The sequence below is a fragment of the Scyliorhinus canicula genome, chromosome 7 (genome assembly GCF_902713615.1).
Source record: "Scyliorhinus canicula chromosome 7, sScyCan1.1, whole genome shotgun sequence".
NCBI lineage: Eukaryota > Metazoa > Chordata > Chondrichthyes > Carcharhiniformes > Scyliorhinidae > Scyliorhinus > Scyliorhinus canicula.
The window spans coordinates 60,388,175-60,412,872 of NC_052152.1; the positions used below are offsets into that span (position 1 = coordinate 60,388,175).

Consider the following 24,698-nt stretch of genomic DNA (forward strand, 5'->3'; position numbering starts at 1 on the left):
GGGTGAGGAGAAGAGGCGGGGAGGGGGCGAGGGGGGTGGGGCGGGGGGGGGGTTGAGGAGTTGGGCGGGGGGGGTGGGGGCGGGGTGAGTGGGGAGTGGTGGCGGGGGGGTGAGGAGAAGAGGCGGGGAGGGGGCGAGGGGGGTGGGGCGGGGGGGTTGAGGAGTGGGGCGAGGAGTGGGGGCGGGGGGGGGTGAGGAGAAGGGGCGGGGGGTGAGGAATAGGGGCGGTGGGGAGTGGTGGCGAGGAGGGGGGCGAGGGGTGGGGCGGGGGGGTGAGGAGTGGGGGTGGGGGGGTGAGGAGAAGGGGCGGGGGGTGAGGAATAGGGGCGGTGGGGAGTGGTGGGTGAGTGAGGAGTGGTGGGTGGGGGAGGGGTGGGTGGAGTAAATTGCTGCCACCACCATCATGTCTAGATCTGAAACATGTTACATCTGAATATCTGTTTCGCAAAAGATCCGTGCCCTCAATAGACGGGGAGGGGGATGAATTCTCACGAATCGTCCATTCTGTCGGTTGAAGTTAAGCGATTGAATGGGCAGTTTGAGAGTGGTGCACCATATATTTCAGCGAACTGTGTTTTATTCAAATAATTAAGGATGAGGGGTTGGTCTCTTTATACAAGGGGAAAGAAGCACGGTTTGCGATGAGAATCTGCTGTTGTGTGAGCGAGGGGTTGGGAGTTCGGGCTAAACGCGGAACAGTTATCGAGGCACCGGCTGGTTCCAATAAGCGGAAATCTGGTCATCCCTGCAGCTTTTGTAAAGGGAAAGCCGCCACGCAGGCCTGTGTTGCAGTTTGGTTTAAATGTGCATTACTGCCGTTTGTGGGGAAGTCTACCAATTGTGTTCTGTCCAGGCAATGCCTCGGGTGACGAGCTGTGCAGTATTATAAACCTCAACCAGATCGCACCGAGAGAGGTGGCTCCACTTTAACAGCAATAGGATAGAGCAGCCCTGATCAAAACTGGCCGTGCGTGTGGAGCTGCGGGACACTGAGCTGAGCGCTCGCCCACTCAATCACACCCAGAGGACATTACTGTGAGATGGCTCAGTAAGATATTTTTGACCATTGACTTTATACAGACCAACACCCAGCTCCCAACATCAAATAACTCCCTGATAACTATTTCTTCTTTAACATGAGCTTAAATGATGGCGATACAGTGAGCTGTTCATTTATTTGGCTTGTGTACTCGCTGCAGTATAGGCGATATCCAACTTCATTATGCTAATTGCAGATGGTTTCCTTTTCTGAGCAGTGTCTAACCGACAGCGCACCGTTTGGAGATGTCAGCTTAACAGGGCGGCGCAACACATATTAAACAGACTTGGAGTGAATGACCTGGACACCTCGCCACCAAACATGCCGCATCATTTTATGATATTTGTCTTAGCATAGGGTGTACCATGTCTCTGAAAGATCTGCTTAACTTTTTATTTAATTAACCACTCAAGAATGCAGTTTCCAGAAAGAGAGGGCAGCAATTTAAGTCAACTCTTTCAGAATGAGCCGAATAGTAGCCAAGGGTGAGAATAGCACCCTCTTATTCGCCACTGACGAGTAGATTGATTTTACAACACAAAAGTTGATTTACGCTCTCAAATTTGCCTGGCGTGAATTCTGACCGTGGCAGTATATGAAATGAAATGAATGAAAATCGCTTGTTGTCACGAGTAGGCTTCAATGAAGTTACTGTGAAAATCCCCTAGTTTTTCTTTACTTTGCTGTTGATGTCTCACTCTCAGGTATAATTTGATAGTCATTGGCATCTGTGTTGAACACTTTAGACGGCTACACCACATTTCTGAGGCTTATATCTTTCTCTCCTTAAAGGCACTCTTTCAACCCTATGTTTTTGACCAAGCACCTGCTCACTTGACCAACTAGCTCCTAATGTGGCTCAGAATCCAATTTTGTCTGATAACACTACCTTGTGATGTAAAAGTGTTCATGTTAAATGTAAGTTATTGTTTCAGGTTTTATCAAAAGAATTATAGGTGAGTCATGACCTTGTTATCCAGTCATCTAGATTTTGTAAAACAGATTATTGGACAGTTATTTCATTCATTTATGGGATGTGGACACCACGGACTAGGCCAGCATTTATTTTATTTTTATTCAAATTTTCACAAAATATCAATAACAAAATACAAAAGAGAGAAGATACAACCCCCCCCCCCCCCCCCCCATGTACAAATAAAAAAAATTAACACCCATCATCAGCACTGAACAAATATACACGCCCCTTCAAAACAAAACTAAGAGACAAACCACCCCCCCCCCCCCCTCCCCCCTGGTTGCTGCAGGTGGCCATTTTCTACCGTTCTGCCAGGAAATCTAGGAACGGTTGCCACCGCCTGAAGAACCCCTGCATCGATCCCCTTAAGGCAAATTTCACCCTCTCCAATTTAATAAACCCCACCATATCGTTGACCCAGGACTCCACGCTTGGGGGCCTCGCATCCTTCCACTGAAGAAGAATCCTCCGCCGATCTACCAGGGATGCAAAGGCCAGAATACCGGCCTCTTTCGCCTTCTGCACTCCTGGCTCCTCTGCAACCCCAAATATTGCGAGCCCCCAGCCCGGCCTGACCCTGGATCCTACCACCCTCGACACCGTCCTCGCTACGCCCTTCCAAAAGTCCTTCAACGCTGGGCATGCTCAGAACATATGGGTCTGGTTTGCTGGGCTCCCTGACCACTTAACACACCTGTCTTGTCCATCCCTAATTGCCCTTGAGAAGGTGGTAGTAAGCAATGTACCACTGCCATTCATGAGGTGGAGGTACATCGTACTGTTGGGAGGGGAGGGGCATGGGGATTTCCAGGACTTTGGATCAGCAACAGTGAAGGAACAGCAATATATTTCCCCAGGTGGGATAGTATGTGGCTTGGAGGGGAACTTCCAAATTGCGATTTTCCCAGGCATCTGCTGCCCTTGTCCTTCTAGATAGCAGTGGCCATGCGTTTGGAAGGTGCTATCTAAGAGCATCATGAGTTATCAAGCGAAAGATCCTGAATAAATGTATCTTTAGCGAAAGCTGTGGCTGAGTTTGTAGAACTCTTGCTTCTGAATCACAAGATTCTGGGTTCTAACCCCGCTCAAGAACCTGAGCACAAAATTCAAGGTTGGCACTCCAGTGCAGTACTGAGAAAGTGCAGCACCGTCATATCTTTCAGATGAGACATTAAAGAAATACCCTGTTTGCCTGCTGAAGTGGTTATAAAAGAACACATGACACTCTTTTATAAAAAAAAATTTTTTAATCTTTTTTTTTAAAGAGTACCCAATTCATTTTTTCCAATTTAGGGGTAATTTACCATGGCCAATCCACCTCCCTGCACATCTTTGGGGTGTGGGGGTGAAACCCACACAAGCACGGGCAGAATGCGCAAACAGTACACGGACAGTGACCCAGAGCCGGGATTCGAACCCGGGACCTGTCTTAACATCTCTCTTAGATGACTGACATGCCAAGTTTTGTCTTATAACATTCCTGTGAAGAGCTTCATGTTTGCTACGTTAAGGTCACTAAATAAATGCAAGTTGTTTAGGTCAGGGATGGGAAGGGGCGGCATGTGGCACAGTGGTTAGCACTGCTGCCTACTGCGATGAGGACACGGGTTCAAATCCTAGCCCTGGGTCACTGTCCATGTGGAGTTTGCAGATTCTCTCCGTGTCTGCGTGGGTTTCACCCCCACAATCCAAGCATGTGCAGATTAGGTGGATTGGCCACGCTAAATTGCTCCTTAATTGGAAAAAAATAAGAATTTGGTACTCTAAATTTATTTTTTTAAATGGTCAGTAGGGTGGGATTAGAATTGGCTTGTATCCCAGTGATTTGGAAAAGGCGAAAATAATCAGTTTCCACTCTTGTGCCCAATAACCCTTGATGAAAGAAAATATGTATGCTTGGATGGTAGCTCAGCTGTGATTCCATCTAGTGGTCACATGAACATCCAACACTCCCAGTCTATACTGAACATTAAAAACGGCCACTTGAGTGAGATGCTAAAGAGCATCTGGGACTCATGGAATTGAATGTTGTTGAGGACTTAATGGTGGGAGGGGCCTGGAGTCAATTGGCAGAAACCGGGAAATCATTCATTTGTAGTCCTTTAGCTAATAGTTTATTATAGCCAATCAATATATTTACATTGTGAATAATGGATGGTCCAGGTCATAAAACATTAATCTTCTCGACTATAATTCTATCTATCTATGAAGTCTGTCATGCTATCCACTGATTGGCAAAATTTGGTTATGCACAGAAGTAAAATGTAAATACTATACCCAAGATTTGGTTTTCACATTTTTGTTAACATTTTATTTGTTGAAGCTTTTTTAAATTTAGAGTATCCAATTCTTTTTCCTCCCTAATTAAGGGGCATTTTAGCATGGCCAATCCACCTACCCTGCATGTCTTTGGGGTTGTGGGGGTAAGACCCACGCAGACATGGGGAGAATGTGCAAACTCCTCACAGTCAGTGAGCCAGGGCTGGGATCGAACCCGGGACCTCGGCGCCGTGAGGCAGCGGTGCTAACCACTGTGCCACCATGCCACCTTATTTGTTGAAGCTTTGCACATTTCTGGGCACTGATCGAGCTTGTGGTGTTTATGCCAATTACTACTTTTTAAAGAATGATTTACTGCTGCGTTAAAGTAGCTGTATTCCAGCCTGAAAGCAACTCAAATTATATTGAAAGTTTTAATACAAATATTTGATCTTGTGGGTTGATTTGCCTGAGTCCAGAACAGGATAAGGTGCTCTCTGTACTTGCAGAGCTCAGGCCATGTGATGCTACAATGATCAAGGACAAATACAATCAATAGTTCAAAACCTATTTGAAGCACTCTTAGTAACATGTTACCCAAAAGCACACTACAGTGTACTTTTTTTTATTTTGAAACCTTGGCACAGAGCCATGGCATCTCATGCAGGAGATCATCAAGTCTGAAAACAGGAAGGTAGAAAACGAGGTGAGTTCAGAACCACAATACATTCTACATCTAGTGGTTATGTTTTGTCTGAAAAATTGAGCAAGGCAGACGAGCTGCATTTCCCTTAACCAAACATGTTAATATATTTAGTTTCTCTTGTTTGTCCATGCAGGATTATCAATTTGTCCAGATAAAATATATTTTGTGCATGACCAGGTTCATTGTGATAATGGAGGGTACTAATCATAAAATAATAGTTTTCTACATTATATTGTCCCTTGAGATTAATGATATCTGGGAGGAGAATAGAATGGGAGGTACTATGCTTTGGATCTGTCTTCTATTTTCTTCAATTTACCTCTGCTTTGACTGTTCCCATTCCATTACCTTTAGTTTGGCTCTCACCCCTACCCTTCTGTCTGGAATGATGATGGGCTTCACCATGTTGTCATCTGCCACCACCATCTCAACTGCCACCCTCAGCTTAATGCCCCCAGCAAATTCATCTTCCCTTCTCCTTTCAGCAATCTGAAGGGCTCAATCTCTCCATAACATCTTAGTCCACTCCTCAATCATCACAACAACCTCTCCCATTCATGTGGCACCTTCCCATACAAACAAAGTAGGTACAGTGGTACAGTAGGTAGAGTGGGCAGCATGGTAGCACAGTGGTTAGCACGGTTGCTTCACAGCGCCAGGGACTCGGGTTCAATTCCTGGGCTTGGGTCACTGTCTGTGCGGAGTCTGCTTGTTCTCCCCATGTCTGCGTGGGTTTCCTCCAGGCGGTCTCGTTTCCTCCCACAAGTCCCGAAAGACGTGCTTGTTAGGTGAATTGGACATTCTGAATTTTCCCTCAGTGTACCCGAACAGGCGTAGTGTGACGACTAGGGGATTGTCACAGTAACTTCATTGCAGTGTTAATGTAAGCCTGCTTGTGACACTAATAAAGATTATTAACAGTTTTATTATTATCATTATTATTGACAACTCGTCCTTTTACCTGCTTTCCTTACCACCATCCAGGTCCCCAATCATTTGTTCCAGTTGAAAGAGCAACTTGTACATCTTTCAATTTAATATAGAATTTACTCAGGCAGTACAGTGGCGCAGTGGGTTAGCCCTGCTGCCTCACGCGCTGAGGTCCCAGGTTCGATCCCGGCTCTGGGTCACTGTCCGTGTGGAGTTTGCACATTCTCCCCGTGTTTGCGTGGGTTTCACCTCCATAACACAAAGATGTGCAGGCTAGGTGGATTGGCCATGTTAAATTGCCCCTTAATTGGAAAAAATTAATTGGATACTCTAAATTTTAAAAAAATATATAGTTTACATTCGGCCCACCGAGTCTGCACCAACCCTTCAATGAGCACCCCACTTATGCTTAGGCCTTCACCCTATCCCAGTAACCCCACCTAACCTTTTGGATATTAAGGGGCATTTTAGCACGGGCAATCCACCTAACCTGCACATCTTTGGACTGTGGGAGGAAACTGGAGCACCTGGAGGAAACCCACGCCGACATGGGATGAAAGTGCAAACTCCACAGTCACCCGAGGCCGGAATTAAACCCGGGACCCTGGTGCTGTGAGTCAGCAGTGCTAACCACTGTGCCACCATGGTGCCCTCTCTTTGTTGCTTACATGACAGTCTCCTCTATATTGGAGAAACCAAATGCAAGTTGGATGACGCTTTGCAGAACATCTCTATTCAGTTTGCAATTTTCTGGCCTGTCATTTTAATTCTCTGCTCACAGCAGACAGCTGATGTCTGTCCGCAGCCTCGTAAGCTGTTCCAATGAAATTCAATGTAAGTTTGAGGTACTTCATCTTTCGATCTGGTACTTTGAAGTTTTCTGGACTCAACATTGATTTAATTAATTTCAAATCAAAACCTGGGCCCCTTTTTTTTTGGATGGTAGCTACTCTATTGATGATTCTTCTATTTTCCATTATCAACTCATCTTTTGTCCCAATGCCATCTTTTTCCTTACACCATCATCATTATCATATAATCTCACCCGCTTGCCACCCTATCACAAACTTTCCCTTTATTTCCCCACAGCCCCCCCTTTCCCTTCTCCCTTTGAACTAGTTTAAAACATGTTACCTCTTTCACCTATTCCAGTCTGTTTCTGTTTGCACACAGGCTGCATGACCCACTGAGTATTTCCGGAACATATTGTTTTTATTGGGGATAACTGGATTGCTTTGAGAGCTGGAGATCTTTCCAGTAGAATTTAAAAAGAAAATTCTGTAATATCTGTTCTCATGAACAGTGATCTTATTTGTCCAATTACAACAAATTTCAGATGTACCAGACACATGGAATTTCTTACAAGCAGTTTACACTTGTGCCACTAAATTAGGACTTAGATGCCTTTAGATTGTAAAAGGAAAGGAACATTGACAATCTGGAGTTCCACAGTTCTGATGTACTGGAAATGGAGGAGCAGAAGATAAAATGACAGAACTCGATTTGAACACAAGTAAGGATGCAAGCAGCAGGAAGAGAATATCATATTCCATAATCACAGATTTAGAGGAATAACAGAGCAGTTTGAGGAACATTGATCATAGTAGTATCAATAAATAGAGTCAAAATTATCATATGTACCTCAAGAGGGTGTAGATTAAAGTTCATTGAATTGCTCTTTTTGAGTACCCAATTCATTTTTTCCAATTAAGGGGCAATTTAGTGTAGCCAATCCACTTAGCTTGCACATTTTTGGGTTGTGGGGGGCGAACCCCGAAGCCAGGGGACAGGGTGGAGAGGTTGATCTCCACCCTAAAAGGATAACAATTTGTATTTGTTAAACAGTCTAACGTGCTTAAATTTTGTACTCTTTTCTTTGTTCCATTGACTAATTTTAACATCTAACTGGAAATACTGTCCAGGCCCAGATATGTAGGCCACAATCCTGCCTGCCCCTGGGGTCCTTAGTGCAGCCATCCAGGGCGGGGATTTTCTCCCTATGGCAACGCCAGAAGGTCGGTGAACATAATCAGGTAGCTCTCTTCCATTGGTATTGAATTTGAAAATCTCACTCCTGGTGCCGCCCGGAAGCCACCTTTGCACATGCGCACAAACGCGGAAGACCATCTGTTGTGGCGGTTAATGGGGTGAACCCTGGTTAAGACTCTGAGATGAGACAATTGTATCAGTTTGAAGCAGACGTATGTGAGCTGTGCCGCTTCGCAACTCGCCTGTCTGGTTGCAATACACATCAATACCTGCAACCCCCGGTTTTAAAAAAATCTTTATGTATTTATTTTGTTTCGAACATAAAGGTTAAAAATAACTCGATCTCAAAATCTTTCTGGCTTTAAAATAATGTTGGAAAACCAAAAGGTGACTGCCATCTAATCTCAATGTACCTTGTGAACATAGGAAAACTCCTTCCTGCTTTATAAATATTTGAAATGTTGGGGTAGAACTCTGCCTTTAACATAGTAAATGGTCACAAGGCGTTTCGCAGAATTCGAGCCACGCACACATCAAGATAGATGAGCAAACATTTAGCCAAATGTTAAAGGAGAGAGGGAGAGGTTTCGAGGCGGGATTGCAGAGGTTAGGGCCGAGATTTAAAATTAAGGCCAGAGCCCGCAAAGTGGCAGTGCAGCTTTTAATAAACAACCCAGCCCAGAATGACATGATAGTGACAAAGCGTCCCTGTCCATTTTCACACTATTTATCTGGGGACGCAATCCGACATAGACCATCCATGACACAGGCTGTTTAAAATCGTTAGGTCTTGACACTGTCGGTTGTTCGCGGCGTCTTTCGAAGCACCGCTAACATATTCTGCTCGTTTTATTTTATGATGTTGAATGATAAAATTACATCCGCCAGTCTGTGTTTTTATTTTCAAGTAATCTATGTTTACGATTACGCGCCAACTTGTTTATAGCATGTCTCTTCTCTTATTTATTTAAGGAAACAATGCCCCCCCCCCCCCCCCCCTCCCTCTCCAGTTGTCTGCTGCTCACATTAATCCCGGGTCTGTTGAGGTTATAGTTTAGCTACAATGGAAGCAATCCAGTCATGTTCAACCAGATTGTGTGTCTCTTGGTTCCTGCATTCTGTTGACCGGTTTGTATTTAGGCTCGAGTGCCGAAAAGCTCATGTAGAACTGTATTGTACAACATTTCGCGGAGTCCAAATGTCGTCTAGAGGTGATTCACTTTCGAAATCAGGTTATGAGCGCTCAACGCCTCTGCCTTCTCGGAGTGGAACCCGCGATATCTGCTGCTGATCTCCCGCATTGTTCTGGTCGGAAAGTCCACAACATGTGTTTGAGTGTTAGCTCCGGGCTGTCAATCACCCGCTGAGCTGCGAGTTTTGTCTGCGGCTATCAACTTCTCATTCTCGACTTGCTCTACTTGTTCATTCAACCAGCGGGCCTCTAATCGGGGGGAGAACTGGGATCAAGGTGCCAATAATAGTTTCAGAATACTTTTGTATTCTACTTTGTGTCACTTTAGTCATTTGGGCCAAAGCATGCAAATGTTTAAACCCTGTAGCCAGTCATCGCCCAAGTTCTGGAGCAGTGTGGAATACGTTTTCTTCAAACGGCTAATTGAGAAAGCAGATAAGATTTCTGAAGTCTCATGATACAAACAAAAAAACGATAAATGTAAAACCAGATCGACACGTTCTCTTCCGAGAAACAGGATTTTTGCATGACTGGTTTTACCAGCCGCTCAGAAATAAATCTATCTCGAAGAACGCCATTTGATCTGATCTGATCATTTGCAAATGGATAGTTTCTCATACATATACCTCTCTCCTTTTAACTTGCACTGTCTGGAAATTATTTAAGTATGTCCGCCTTTTGTGTGTTCATGGGGATATAATTTTATCTCCCCGTAGTTACCAGTGCTTTAGTTTTGTTTTTGTTAAATCAATCTAAGAGAAGCAGAACAACGTTTAAGGGCAGTCGAATATAACGTTAAACACGTTATTCAGATATTATTTGAAAGGATTTGTTTTCAAAAGTTAAGCTATCTTTTGATTTCCTTGTACAATACTCGACGTTTTTAAGTAGGCAGTAGTCAGTGCCTGTAAAGTAACAAAAGGAATATGCGAAGGACTAGGCGAGAGCCTGCTTTACCGACGAATAAGATGATGGCTCATCCTTGACCTCCAGGAACCTTTCCTTCCCAATCCCCGTTTCCCTTAAAGTCCAAAAATATATCTGTCTTAGCCTTGAATATACTCTATGACTGAGCATTTCAACGCCTTCTGTGGTGGAGAATTCACTTCCCGAGCGAAGAAATTGTCCTTGCCTCCGCCTCAGTCTGAAATGCTCCCACCCCGCAACCCCACCGCCAAACTATGTCACTAATTCGAGACTCTCCCTGTTCTCTCCATCCAGGGAACAGACTCTCACTCAGCATTTTACCCTGTCCAGCCCTCTCAAAATGTTATATGCCCCAATGAGATCACCTCTCATTCTTCTAAACTCCATATAGTGTTCTAATCAATCTATCCTTGCCGGACAAGCCTCTCATCCCAGGAATTAACTGAACCTTTTGTTGATCCCTCTCTCAGGCAAGTGTATCCTTAGGGAGGGAGAACAAAACTGTACTGCAGTTGTCCTCCCACCAAGGCCCTATGTAATTGCAACTAGAATTTTGTAACTCTTATATTTCAACCCACTTGCAATTGCCTTCCTTGCTGTATCTGCATGATAGCTTTATTTTTTAAAATAAATTTAGCGTACCCAATTATTTTTTTCCAATCAAGGTGCAATTTAGCATGGCCAATTCACCAGCCCTCAATATCATTGGATTGTGGGGGTGAGACCTACACACTTGGAGACTGTGCAAAATCCACACAGGCAGTGACCCAGTGCCGCAATCGATTCTGGGTTCTCAGTGCTGTGAGGCAGCAGTGCTAACCACTGCACCACCGTGCACCCCCTGTATGATAGCTTTATGTTTATTGTACAACACTTAAATCCCTCTGAACACCAACATTGGTAGTTTCTCATTATTTTTTTAAAATCCTCATTATGCACCATCCGCCACCTTTTGTTTACTCACTTAACCCGTACATATCTTTCTAAAAAAATTTGTATCATCAGAAAACCTGGATACATTACACTTCATCCCTTCATCAAAGTCATTAATGTATTTTGTGCATAGCTGAGGCCTCAGCACTGATTCCTGTTGCACCCCAATAGTAACAACCTGCTGACCTGAAAAAGACCCATTTATTCCTGCTCCCTGTCTTCTACTCCATGTGTCCTTATTGTGTATATTCACCATTTGTGTGGCATCTTAACAAATGCCTTTTGAAAATTCAAATACATTGCATCCATTGGCTCTCCTTTGTCCTTCTAATTGCATCCTCAAAAAGCACCACTGCCTGTTTTGTCTTTTGTCAAATAAGATTTCCCTTTTATTAAGCTATGTTGGCTGTCGTTCCCTGTTCGTTTCTCCCTCCATTCTTGAATGGGGGGGTTACATTTACCATCTTCCAATCCACTGGGACTGTTGTAGAATTTAGGGAATTTTGGAAGATTAAATCCACTGCATCCACCATCTCCATCACCATCTCTTTTGGGACCAAAGGATGTAGGCCTGTGAAGAAAGACACAAAATATCTGTTCAATATATCTGCCATTTATTTATTCCCCATCATCATTTCTCCCATCTCAGCCTCTAAGTGACTCACCCTTTATTTTTGCCCATCTGTTTTTATATTTCTGACTATTTTACACTCATTCTATTTACTTTTTAAAATCAGTTTTTGGTCATGATATTCCTGGTGTCTAAAACTCTCCCAATCCTCAGGCTGACCATTCTTGGCAATAGTATAAGCCTCTTCTTTTGATCTAATGCTACTCTTAACTGCTTTAGTAAGACACTCGTACCACTTTTAGAGTATTATAGAATAGAACAGTACAGCACAGAACAGGCCCTTCGGCCCTCAATGTTGTGCCGAGCAATGATCCCCCTACTTAAACCCACGTAACCCGTATACCCGTAACCCAACAATCCCCCCATTAACCTTACACTACGGGCAATTTAGCATGGCCAATCCACCTAACCCGCACATCTTTGGACTGTGGGAGGAAACCGGAGCACCCGGAGGAAACCCACGCACACACGGGGAGGACGTGCAGACTCCACACAGACAGTGACCCAGCCGGGAATCGAACCTGGGACCCTGGAGCTGTGAAGCATTGATGCTAACCATCATGCTACCGTGAGGCCCAAACACACATAGAGTTTTACCCATAGAGTTTTTATTTCCAAATGGAATGTAGATTTGTTGACAATTATGAAATACTTATTTTAAATGTTCATAATTGCTTATCTAACATCATACATTTTAAACTAACATGCCAATCTATCTTCGCCAATTTGGCCTTCTAACCTATGTAATTAGTCTTATTTATGTATGATACTCCAATTTAATTATTTTTAATGTCACACTCAAAATAGGGTGGCGTGATGGTGCATTGGTTAGCACTGGGTTCAATCCCAGCTCTGGATCACTGTCTGTGTGGAGTTTGCACATTCTCCCCGTGTCTGCATGGGTCTCAACCCAAAAAATTGTGTAGGGTAGGTGAATTGGTCATGCTAAATTGGCCCTTAATTGGGAAAAAAAAGAATTGGGTACTCTCAAAATTATGAAATTTTATCATATTATGATCATTGTTTCCAGAAGGATCACTTACTGTGATATTACAAATAAAGCTTGTCTAGTTGCACAAAATAAAATCTAATATAGCCTGTTTCCTAGTTGGTTCCACAATGTATTGTTCTAGCAAACTCTCCTGAATGCATTCCATGAACTAATCTTGCAAACTACTTTCATTGATTTTAATTTATCTAGTCTATATGAAGACATTCCCCATGTTTATTGCATTTTTTTTTACAAACTCCTTTTCGCTCTTCATTAATGCTTTAGTCCAGGGTTTTTCACAGTGCGGGCCTGGAGCTGCAGGTGGGTCATGGGCAGATGTCGGGATGGTCGCGGAGTGATTGGCCGCGGTGCCCCTATCACGGGGGAAACACCCAACAGCCGAAACCGGCTTTTAACTTGAATGCCGACCGCAACCGGCTTTCAAATTGAGAATGCCGGCCGCTGCCATCCTTTAAATTGAGAATGTGGTTGCAACCGGCTTTTAAATGGAACAAAGCAGCGGCAGAGAGCAGGCCATGTACGCTGACATCACGTGGTATGCATATCCATGCTTTCGGTGCAAAATCACAGAGGAGACATTCTTCCATTTTCTACCTGCCAGCAAGCAAGGCAAAGATTGTGAAGAACTGAAGATGGATCGCTTTGATATAAGGAGAGGGCCAGAGACACAAACAGGCAGTGTACCTTCTGGTCAGGAACTTGCAACTGAATCTGCAGTAGAGAGCTTCTCCAAGGAGTCCATGGCAGGACAGAGCAGTTCTGTGTTAGCTCTATACAGAGCTCCAGGACCTCTGCTGAACAGGCAACAAAGAAAAAAAACTGAAATTAGGAACAAAGCTGTATAAAAATGATTTCTTGAGGGATGACCTTGTTAATTGTGCCAATGCAAATCAGGATGCAAAGCTCATGTGTGTTATATGAGTTTAAAACACTCAAAACCTCAAAGACATTTAAAGACTAAGCATGGGGAGTTCGAGGATAAACCTCTTGATTTTTTGCAACGGGTGCAGCGAGAACTTAAATCATCAGCTGAAGTCCTTAGCAGAAATGTGACATTGAATGACAAAGAAAGTTAGATTGTGAGGACCAAGCAAGCTCACCCGTCACGTTAAAGGTCAGTGAAAATGGTCAGTCGGGAAGACCGGCCGGCGTGGGTCGCGGGGGTCGGCCAGTTGGTAAAAATGGGTCCCAGGAAAAAGGTTTGAAAACTCTGCTCTGGTCTCTCCAGTGGTACAGCTATTGTTGGGACCTATAAACTTCTCCCATCAGCACTTTCTGACCCTTTGTATTTCCTGAATGTATTTCCACTTTCCTGATCTTTATTTATTACAGAACTTGTGTCATTCTTTATTATCAGGGCTACCTCTACTCCTTTTTCCTTCTGTCTTTTTTGTTTTTGTTGAAATGTCAAGTAGCACTGCACCCTGCAATGTTTAGTTCCGAACTCTGATTAAAGTACAATCACATCTCTGTAATGGTCAGATAAAAACAATTTATCTCTATTTGCTCCATTAATTTGTCTATCTGAGTTACCCAACCTTTCCAGCCACGGAACGCTTTTGACCTTCCAAGAGAACTAACCAAACCTCTGAGAAAGATTCTTATTATGTTGAAGAGGTAAACCAAAAAAAGTTAATTGTTTTTGTGTGATAGATACAAACATACAAAAGCAAATTTATTTTTTGCAATAAATTTAGAGTACTCAATTCATTTTTGCCAATTAAGGGGAAACTTAGCGTGGCCAATCCACTTACCCTGCACATCTTTGGATTGTGGGGGCGAAACCCACACTAACACGGGGAGAATGTGCAAACTCCACACGGACAATGACCCAGAGCCGGGATCGAACCTGTGACCTCGGCGGCATGAGACAGCAGTGCTAACCACTGCGTCACCGTGCTGCCCCAAAAGCAAATTTCTAAAAGTACTTTCTATTTCTTATATACATTTATTATAATGAAAAGGTTCTCTTATTCAACAAATACCTTACCTTTTTACCATTTAAAAAATAAATTTAGAGGACCCAATTCTTTTTTTCCAATTAAGGGGCAATTCCACCTACCCTGCACATCTTTGGGTTGTGGGGGGTGAGACCCACGCAAACGCAGGGAGTATGTGCAAACTCCATACAAACAGTGACCCAGGGTTGGGATTGAACCCAGGTCCTCAGTGCCGAGGCAGCAGTGCTAACCGCGGCGCCACTGTGCTGCCCCTTTTTACCATTTTTTAATGGAACAGTGATGCTGCTTTATTGGCTCACAGATTTGTTTAATACTGGGAGTGCGACTCTCATCAGACATGCACACAGACTCACCCAGAGGATGTGCACGCGAACGCGCACCTCTAACTCTGTCTTCCTCACAATCATCTCTCTCATTAACACAGCTCTCTCTGGTATGAACTCACTTCTGTCTCGCACGCACTCACCTCTCTCTATCTCTTGCATACTCACTCTCACCTCTCTCTCCCCTGCTCTCACCTCTCTCTCCCCTGCTCTCACCTCTCTCTCCCCTGCTCTGACCTCTCTCTCTTGAATACTCTCACCTCTCTCTATCTCATGCATACTCACTTCTCCTTCACATGCTCTCATCGTGGGCGGCACAGCAGCACAGTGGCTATCACTGTTGCTTCACATCACCAGAGTTCCAGGTTCGATACCCGGCTTGGGTCTGTGCGGAGTCTGCACGTTCTCCCCTTATCTGCGTGGGTTTCCTCTGGATGCTCCAGTTTCAAAGAACAGTACAGCACAGGAACAGGCCCTTCGGCCCTCCAAGCCTGTGCCGACCATGATGCCCTAACTAAAAACAAAACCTTCTGCCCTTACTCTATTTGTATCCCTCTATTTCCACAAGTCCCGAATGATGGTTAGGTAATTTGGACATTCTGAATTCTCCTTCAGTGTACCTGAACAGGCACCGCAGTGTGACAACGAGGCAATTTTCACAGTAACTTTGTTGCAGTGTTAATGTAAGCCTACTTGTGACAGCAATAAAGATTATTAGTTTTATCTCTCTCACGCTTTCACCTCACTCTTGCGCACACTCACCTCTCTCGCAAGCTCACACCTCTCCCACTCGTCTCTCCCTCTCGCGCGCTTTCTCGCATGCCCTCACCTCTAGCATGCTCTCGCCTCTCTCATCTCTCTCTTGCACTCTCGCACCTCTCTCTCTCTCGCACGCTCTCTCTTGCACGCTCTCACCTTTATCATGCTCTCGCCTCTCCCACACGCTCTCATCTCTTGCCCTCTCGCACCTCTCTCTCTCGCACCTCTCTCTCTCGCACCTCTCTCTCGCCCTCTCTCTCGCACCTCTCTCTCTCGCACCTCTCTCTCTCGCACCTCTCTCTCTTGCACGCTCTCTCTTCCACGATCTCTCTTGCACACTCTCTCCTTTCTCGCACGCTCTCACCTCTCGTGCACGCTTTCACCTCTCTCTCTTGCATTCTCTCACTTCTCTTGCACGCTCTCACCTCACGCACGCTCTCACCTCTCGCACGCTCTCACCTCTCTCTTGCACGTTCTCACCTCTTGCATGCTTTCAACTCTCTCCCGCATGCTCTCACCACTCTCCCGCATGCTCTCACCACTCTCGCACACTCTCACCTCTCTCTTGCATGGTGTCACTTCTCTCGTGCACGCTCTCACCTCTCTCTCCCTTGTACGCTCTCACCTCTCTCTCCCGCACGCTCTCACCTCTCTCTTGCATTCTCTCATCTCTCTCTCTCTCAAATGCTCTCACCTCTATCTCATGCACGCTCTCACCTCTCGCATGCTGTCACCACTCTCTCTCGCATGCTCTCACCTCACCTCATGCATTCTCTCGCATGCTCTCACATGCTCTCACCTCCCTCTCACATCCTCTCACCTCTTACATGCTCTCACTTCTCGCAAGCTCTCGCCTCTCATGCACGCTCTTGTGTCTCTTTCTTGCATGCTCTTTCCTCTCTTGCATGCTCCCAACTCTCACGCGCACTCTCACCTCTCTCATGCACACTCGCCTCTCTCTTGCATACCCTCACCTCTCTTGTACACTCTCACCTCTCTCTCATGCTCTCGCCCCCCTCTCTCAATTATGCTCTCACATCTCTCGGTGGCAGTCATCTTTGCTCTTGTTCTTGCCTGTGACTTTTAACATTGACTTTGCCGGTATTTCCTGCTTGTCCAATCAGAGGCCAGCTTCTCAGAGCATTGGCTGCTGAGAGCACCTATCAGATGCAGTGTGAAACCTGCCTTTGATTGGACAAGTTGGAAGGACAGCTTTTTAAAAAGTTTAAAATGGCTGATCTATCATTGAACCCTTGGATGAGTTCTACAAAACTCCAGGATTCTGTGGAAGGCAGTTGGGAAATGCTGGTCTATCTTATGAATGCTTTATGCAATTTCCCCTCACTTGAAATTCCATGTACCTTTTTTTAGTTTAAAGCTTTATTCACAGCCCTGGTTATATGGTTCCCATCTGACGTCAGTAGAGCCTGCCCAAGTGGAACTCTTTCTAGTTCCCCAGTACTGGTGATTGAAGCCACGGAATGAAATCCCTGTGTCCCCCTAAGCCACAACTTTGACTCCCTGATTTGTTTAACCTGATATATATTTGATCTTGGCTCAGGTAGTAATCTAGAGATAATTACCCTCTGTTTTCATGCTGGCTCCTCAAACTCCATGAGCAGAATCTCATTCCTCATTCTACCTCATTGGTTCCCATCTGGACTAGAACAAGTGGATTCTTCCTCACAAAGTTATTGTTCAGACATGAGGAGATGTCTTTAACTCTGGCAACACTACCTTCAAAACTCCCAGTTGTGGTTGCACAGAACAGTCTATTTCCTTATCTGTATTGTCTCCTTCCACCACCGCACCCCTTATCAATCCACCCTTTTGAATAGCTTCTTGTATCATGGTACCCTGGACAGCTTGCTCATCTAACCTGCAGATTGTGACTTTATGCAGAGGGAGCATGAACATTATACCTGTTGGATAAGAGCAAAGACTGAGAGTTTACCTGTACTGCACTTTGGGGTCCCCTTATCTGCCTGACTCACAGTCATATTCTCCTGTCCATGACCATTAATCAGACCTGCTCCACTTCCTAACCAAAAGGGTGTGACTGCATCCTGGATCTAAGTGTCCAGGTAACTCTGCCCTTCCCTGATACCTTGTAATTTCAGCACCTCAGACTCAATGCCTGAGTTGAAGTTCTTTGAGATGTAGACATGTTTTGCAGATGTGGTTCTCCGAAATCACCAATGTTGTTCCCAAAGTCCCACATATTCCAGTTGTGGCACACCATCTATAGTCACTGCTCATAGTATATAGCCTTGTTTTAGTTATTTAATTAGTTTAATCAACTTAAATATTTTTAACTACTAACTAATTTAAGTTATAAGCAGATTAAATTTAATTATCTGTAATATGACCCAACCCAAATATTGAATAAAAAACAAAGTACCTCCTTCCCACTCTGCACATAATTCCCTTTTACACAATCCCAACTTTTACATTCTGTTTATGATGCACTTTTTAAAAACACACCTCTGTGCTCACCACTCTGTGCTCCAAGTCCAGCAACACCTTGATTTTAAAATCCTAGTCCTGTTTTTGGATCCCTCCCTATCTCTGTGATTTCCTCTAGTCCCACAAGTTTCAGGTCTTTGTGCCCCTTCAATAATGATCTCTTGTGTATCCACAATTACCATTGTTCCTCTTTTGGTGGCAGAGCACTCAGGAACTTAACCTGTAAGCCCTGGAATTCCTTCATGATACCTCTCTATCTCTACCTCTCTATTCCTTTAAGACACTCATTGAAACCAATATCTTTGACCAAACCTTTGGTCCTCTCTCCTAATATCTCCTTACGTGGCACTGTGTCAAGTTTTGCTTGGATATTTTAACATTAACAACACTGTGGTTAGCACTGCTGCCTCACAGCGTCTGGGACCCGGGTTCAATTCCGTCCTTGGGTAACCTGTCGGTCTGGGCGTAAGGACATAGACCAGGCCTTTGAGATTGGCCAATTGGAATACAAGTTCCCTGATTAGTGGCCCAATCCGGGAACCTCTTCTTTGTATATAACAGGGAGTGCCAGGTCCTCTGCACTCCCAGTGTAGACAGCAAGCTGAATGCACATAGTTGTACTGCCATTGGTTTTGTTAATAAAAGGAATGCCTCTGTGGACTTGTTACAGTGGCAACTAGGAAAACAGAACAACCCAAGGAATCATCAAAAAACTTTGCATCTCGTTTACAACACATGGTATCCTGGAGGTGATAATTTCAGACCATGGATCGGTTTTCATCAGCCAGGAGTTCACAAAATTCACGAAGTCAAACGGCATTCAGCACATAAGAACGGCACCATACCACCCAGCATCAAATGGGTTGGTGGAGAGAGCTGTTCAGACCCTAAATGGTGGGTTGAAAAACAGTCAGAGGGCAGCACGGTGGGTTAGCACTGCTGCCTCACGGCGCCGAGGTCCCAGGTTTGATCCCGACTCTGGGTCACTGTCCGTGTCGAGTTTGCACATTTTCCCTGTGTTTGCATGGGTTTCACCCCCACCACCCAAAGATGGATGGGGGTGAAATCCACCCGGGCTAGGTGGATTGGCCACGCTAAATTGCCCCTTAATTGGAAAAAATGAATTGGGTACTCTAAATTTGTAAAAAAAAATTGTACTTTCTATTGTCAACTTTCCTTATGATAAATTCATTTGTCCACACTTACAATAATCATTACCTACTCAAATTTGTCATAATGGAACTACACCTGGGGTGACACGCGGCACAGTGGTTAGCACTGGGACTACGGCACTGGGGACCCGGGTTCGAGTCCCGGCCCTGGGTCACGGTCCGTGTGGAGTTTGCACATTCTCCCCGTGTCTGCGTGGGTTTCACCCCCACAACCCAAAGATGTGCAGGGTAGGTGGATTGACCATGCTAAATTGCCCCTTAATTGGGAAAAAAAATTGTGTACTCTAAATTTATTTTTAAAAGATTGGAACTGAACCCTCCTACTACTGTGCCACCACTGATTCGCCTTATTGTTGCTTCCCCGGTGCTGCAGAGAAACTGCTTTGCTTTAACTAATCTTCCGAGCTTCACAAGTCTTAGTACATTGGTGAACAATATCAAACAACAATAAAAAGGATGAAGTTAAAATGGGGCCTGAATTACATCCGCAAATTTGGGATAAATTAACCCGATCTCCTCATATGCAAGGCCACAAGTGATGACTATTATGTTCAAATAAATCACTTGTGTATGCACCTACCAACAACTTCTTCAATTACATGCCCACATTTATGTTGGAAACTGTGTTTAAATACTTGGCATGTTGTTGCATCACCCTTTTGCCACTAATGGTGTCACAATATACAATTTATGCACCTCCCCACTCTATCCATGTACTGCTATGCTCCAATCAAATAAATTGCCCAAATTGCAACACCTTTCATGATAGGAACATAGAACATAGACGTAGAACAGTACAGCACAGAACAGGCCCTCCGGCCCTCGATGTTGTGCCGAGCAATGATCACCCTACTCAAACCCACGTATCCACCCGATATCCGTAACCAAACAACCCCCCCCCTTAACCTTACTTTTTAGGACACTACGGGCAATTTAGCATGGCCAATCCACCTAACCCGCACATCTTTGGACTGTGGGAGGAAACCGGAGCACCCGGAGGAAACCCACGCACACACGGGGAGGACGTGCAGACTCCATACAGACAGTGACCCAGCCGGGAATCGAACCTGGGACCCTGGAGCTGTGAAGCATTTATGCTAACCACCATGCTACCGTGCTGCCTATAATCCTTATAAAATCAACTCATTATACAAAATAATGGTGGAATATATATATATATATATAAAACATAAAAATAGGGCTTATTTATGTCTTATGTGGTCAGTTCCAATTATTATCTGTCTAATGATGAGAGCTGCAACAACATTCAAGGAACTTGATAGCATCCAAAACAAAGCAATCCACTTGGCACCTCATCCACCACCTTAAGCATTTATTCCTCCCACCACTGGTACATGGTAGCAGCATTGTGTACTATCTACAAGATGCATGAGAACTTGTTGCGGTTTCTTGACACATTCCAAACCCCCAATCTCTATCACTCAGAAGAACCAGGGCAACAAAGAGACAAGGGCATCACCAACAAGTTCAACTCCAAGTCATACACTACCCTGACTTGAAACTATATCATTGTTCCTTCTTCATCATCGGTTCAACATCCTGGAAATCCCTCCTTAACAGCGCTGTTGGTGTACTTTACACCATATGGTCTGAAGGGATTCATTAAGGCACTCATGCCAACTTCTCAAGAGCAATTAAGGATGGACAATAAATACTGGTCTTGCCAGCACACTCCCATCCGAAGAATGAATATGTATTTTTTTACATGCCCCCTTACTTTGAGACTGCATTCTGATCTTGGCTCATCTGCATGCAACATAAGTGATGGGCAGGTCTAGTCAAAAATATTGACCATGTGGACTAGTCTAAAATATTGACTAGTTGTTATACAATTTTGAATAGTTTGTTCTAAAATATTGACTTTATGGACTAGTCTGTAATTTAAAAAAAATACATTTAGAGTACCCAATTCATTTGTTCCAATTAAGGGGCAATTTAGTGTGGCCAATCCACCTACCCTGCACATCTTTTTTTTTGAGTTGTGGGGGTGAAACTCATGCAAACACAGGGAGAATGTGCAAACTGCACACGGACAGTGACCCAGAGCCAGGATCGAACCTGGGACCTCGGTGCCGTGAGAGAACAGGGCTAACCCACTGCACCACCGTGCTGCCCTTGGACTAGTCTGTAATAAAATATTGACTATCTGGACTAGTTTAAAATATTGACTACATGGACAAGTCTGTTATAAAATATAGATTATATGGATTAGTCTGTAATATAATATTGACTATTTGGACTAGTCTGTACAATATTGACTATGTGGTCTAGTCTAAAATATTGACTATATTGCCTAGTCTGTTATACAATATTGACTATATGGACCAGATTGTTATAAAATATTGACTATGGACTAATCTAAAATATAGACTATATGGACTAGTCTGTTCTAAAATACTAACTATATGAACTAGTCGAAGAATTGACTATATGGACTCACCTGTTACAAAATGTTGACTATTTGGACTATTCTGTTGTTAAATACGTATTGAAGTCTACTATTGACCAGATTTGATTCATTTAAAAAGTCAAAAAATATAAATTTGAATAAAACTGGTTCTTTGGCATTTTATTATTGCCTGGTCCAAATTATCAAAATGTTTTGTAACATGCCAATCTCAGGACGCGTGTGCTGTGAATCTGAATCTGTATCCATTTTAGTATCTGTGACGATAATCTTGGTCTTTGTAGGATTGAGAACACAATGCGCTCCGCGACCAGTGGCTCTTTGAAAGTCACCCATGGGATTGATACAAATGCTGGGTATTTGGTGGTACTCTTGCGACAGCGAGTCGTTTTAATCTCCAGTTACCTTCACAGGATTTCAATGGGCAGCTTTATATCCAAGCAGGCCTGGGCCTACTGCTGAAGGTAATGAAACTACACGGAGATTTGTCTGTCAGAATTGATGGGATATATCCAATTAAAATGAAAAGTCAGGTTGGTTAAGACTTCAGAACAGCTTTCATATTGATTTGTAAAGGGACTGGAGACATTTTAATAATGTACCAAAATGTGCTGCCCTCTAATCACCTGAACCCGGCAGCAGAGTGACAAAACGCATTTAAAGTTCAGTATTAGCTTTGTCCTTGGGGAATTTAAAAGTAAACTAAATACCACCAGACTAATTGTCTGGGTGAACGTCGGAAGCGGTGAAAAAAATACCCATTTGGGAAGAGTTGCAATCAGGGACCGCCAGTGACAAATGGTGCAGCAATTGTTCGAATATAACCATTGAGATTCGAGGTTGCTACACAAATCATACCCTTTGCTTTGAAAAACGGCATTTTTGGCTTCCTTGATTCTATCCCAATGGGATTTTTGTTTTGCTGTTGAAAATACGAGCATGCTTCTTCACGTGTGGTGTGTAAACTCCGGTGTTTTTTTAGAAATTAACATTATCACCACAAGTTAATTTAGCAAATGCTGCCCGATCTATTCCTTTGTTGGTCGGGACTAACCTTGCCCTTTTTGAGGCGAAGCTCATTTGCCGTCCCAATTAACTGGTAAATCAGAAATAGTTACCGACTGACAGATTCCTTAAAAAAATATTACTGATTGTTACAAGAACACAGCCAATTTTAAGGGGGTTAAAGGACCACGTAAATCGCGTTAGGCGAGTTCAAATCTTGGATATAACTATCGAGTCCGCGAGTTGGATTGGCCTATAAAACTACTAATGATAATTCAACTCTGAGAACGTGTAAAGTGGAGGTACGTGAATACAAGAATGGTGTTTAAAACGGGCAGATTAATAATAATTCAGTTGGTTGGCGCTTTCACGTTTCATTATGTGTAGGTTATACACGAGTTGAATTAAGAAAAAGCAATTTGACCAGGCTAGGAAAGTCTAGAAGGAACTGCCTGTGTGCGTTTAAGGCCAAACAAATGCAACCAAAAAAACACTGACTGAAATGTCCCATATTTCTGTGTTCGCACTCAAAGCGATTCTGCTGGGTGTTGCTGAGGCCACGGTGGGGGTGCAGCACTCTTGAACGCGCGAACCATCGTGACTTTGCACATTAGCTGTTTGGTGAAAGACTGCCTGCGACAATCAGGGGGAGGGTGCGGAGCAGAGCAGTGCCTCGGAGCTATCAAGCTATGTGGAGCTGTGATACAAAGCATTAGCGTGTTTGCTGGAGACTGATAGGCAGGGCCTGGGCGAGCTGCTTTCTGCTGATTGATTGTCTCTGGCATTTTGCAAATTTCTGGTTGTTTGGATCTGCCGGAGGGGAGGGGGTGGAAATGATGCTGCTGCTGCTGCAGCAGCGGTGGCGGAAAGTTAGGAAAGCATGGCGCGCTTTTCTTCCAACCCGACCTGCCTGTTTCAGTGTGCAGCTGAACGGAAGGAAGTTCAGCTGTTTCTGAAGCCCGCGCGTACAGGCACCGAGCTGGAGGAGAAACGAGACACGGCTGCCTGAAAAAGAAAAAAGGGGGTGGTTAAAATACCAGAGAGCTTGAGAGGTCTGGGAACTGTGTGAACCAACAATAAATCCCTACTTGTCTGCTTTGAAAATGGATCAGAAAGCACTCATCCCAGCATGCCGTTCCGAGGCTCTCCCTTTAAACCGCTGGAGGCTGGGTGGAAAATGCTGTAAAATACACACTCAGAACTTGAAATAAAGGGCAGTCACGTTGCGCAGTCACAGTTATTTTTGGTGGGTAGCAATTTGCAGCGGCCGCTGCGTGAGGTTGCACTGGGCGAGTCTCGCTGGCAGTGAGCAATGCCAGCGATGTGGGAGAGACACGTTGTATTCTGATGGACTTTGGGAATTGAACGTGCATGTCTCCTGGTTCACATAAAGCATGCCTGTTCTGTGTGCCTGTGAAGTGTGCGAATGCACGAGCGTTGGCAGCACTGTGTGCGTGTGGTGGTGGGGTGTGGGGGTGTGTGTGGGGGGGGGTGTGTGTGTGTGGGGGGGGGTGTGTGTGGGGGGTGGGGGTGGGGGGTGGGGGGTGTGTGGGGGGGGGGGGTGGGGGTGTGTGTGTGGGGGGGGGGGGGGGTGTGGGGGGGTGGGGGGTGTGTGGGGGGTGTGTTGGGGGGGTGTGGGTGGGGTGTGGGGGTGTGGGTGGGGGGGGTGGTGGGTGTGGGTGGTGGTGGTGGTGGGTGTGGGGGGGTTGGTGGTGGGTGTGTGGGGGGGGTGGGTGTGTGGGGGGGTTGGTGGTGGGTGTGTGGGGAGGTTGGTGGTGGGTGTGTGGGGGGGTTGGTGGTGGGTGTGTGGGGGGGGTGGGTGTGTGGGGGGGTTGGTGGTGGGTGTGTGGGGGGGTTGGTGGTGGGTGTGTAGGGGGGTTGGTGGTGGGTGTGGGGGGGGGGGGTGGTGGTGGGTGGGGGGGGGGGGGGGGTTACATGACACCACATAAATTAGGTATTTTGTCCATTGCACATTTACTGGGTTTAAAAG

At 44.8% G+C, this 24,698-nt stretch overlaps 1 protein-coding gene and 1 long non-coding RNA gene across 6 annotated transcripts in view; one reads left to right on the forward strand and one right to left on the reverse strand.

Moving 5' to 3' along the window:
• Positions 1-24,698, forward strand: part of bcor (BCL6 corepressor) — a 381,173-nt gene that overhangs the window by 162,766 nt on the left and 193,709 nt on the right. The window lies entirely within an intron of this gene.
• On the reverse strand, positions 11,317-23,958 carry LOC119969013. Of its 2 annotated transcripts, none has more exons than XR_005461277.1 (3): positions 23,797-23,958; positions 13,279-13,388; positions 11,317-11,522 (listed from the first exon to the last, which is right to left on the reverse strand). It is a non-coding gene; the product is annotated as an uncharacterized LOC119969013 (long non-coding RNA). The 2 variants fall into 2 exon arrangements; XR_005461278.1 differs by lacking the exon at positions 23,797-23,958 and adding an exon at positions 23,207-23,452 and having other exon boundaries at positions 13,279-13,385.